The sequence below is a fragment of the Penaeus monodon genome, chromosome 28, assembly GCF_015228065.2.
Source record: "Penaeus monodon isolate SGIC_2016 chromosome 28, NSTDA_Pmon_1, whole genome shotgun sequence".
Lineage (NCBI taxonomy): Eukaryota > Metazoa > Arthropoda > Malacostraca > Decapoda > Penaeidae > Penaeus > Penaeus monodon.
The window spans coordinates 603,780-604,239 of NC_051413.1; positions in this window are offsets into that span (position 1 = coordinate 603,780).

A 460-nucleotide genomic window follows, 5' to 3' on the forward strand; every position below is an offset into this window, starting at 1 on the left:
GCTCCCTTGTTTCATGTCCTTGGGGGTGTCATCAGCTTTGGCTTTTTTTTTTTTTACTTAATTTCCTTTCCCCAACAATTCCCCCTTTTTTTACTTAAAACCTAATTTCCTAATTAAATTTTCCTGATTTCCCTTACCGTTTTTCCTTTTTCTACAATTTCCCCTTTTTTTTTCGTTAGCGTCCTGGGTCTCTTGGGGTCGTCATCCGCGTTCTTTCTTAGAGTGTTTTTTTAAGGTTACCCTTGATCGTCGTTTGGGGTCGTCATCCGGGGCGTCAGTCTTTTTTAGAGTGTTCCTTTTGGGTTAGCCTGGTCTCGTCTTGGGGGTCTCACCAGGGTCGGTCTTTTGAGTTTCCTTTAGCGTTAGCCGTGAGTCTCGTCGGGGGGTCGTATCCGGACGTCGGTTTTCTTAAGTTTCCTTTTGCTTACCTGATCTCGTCTTGGGGGTCGTAATCCGCGCG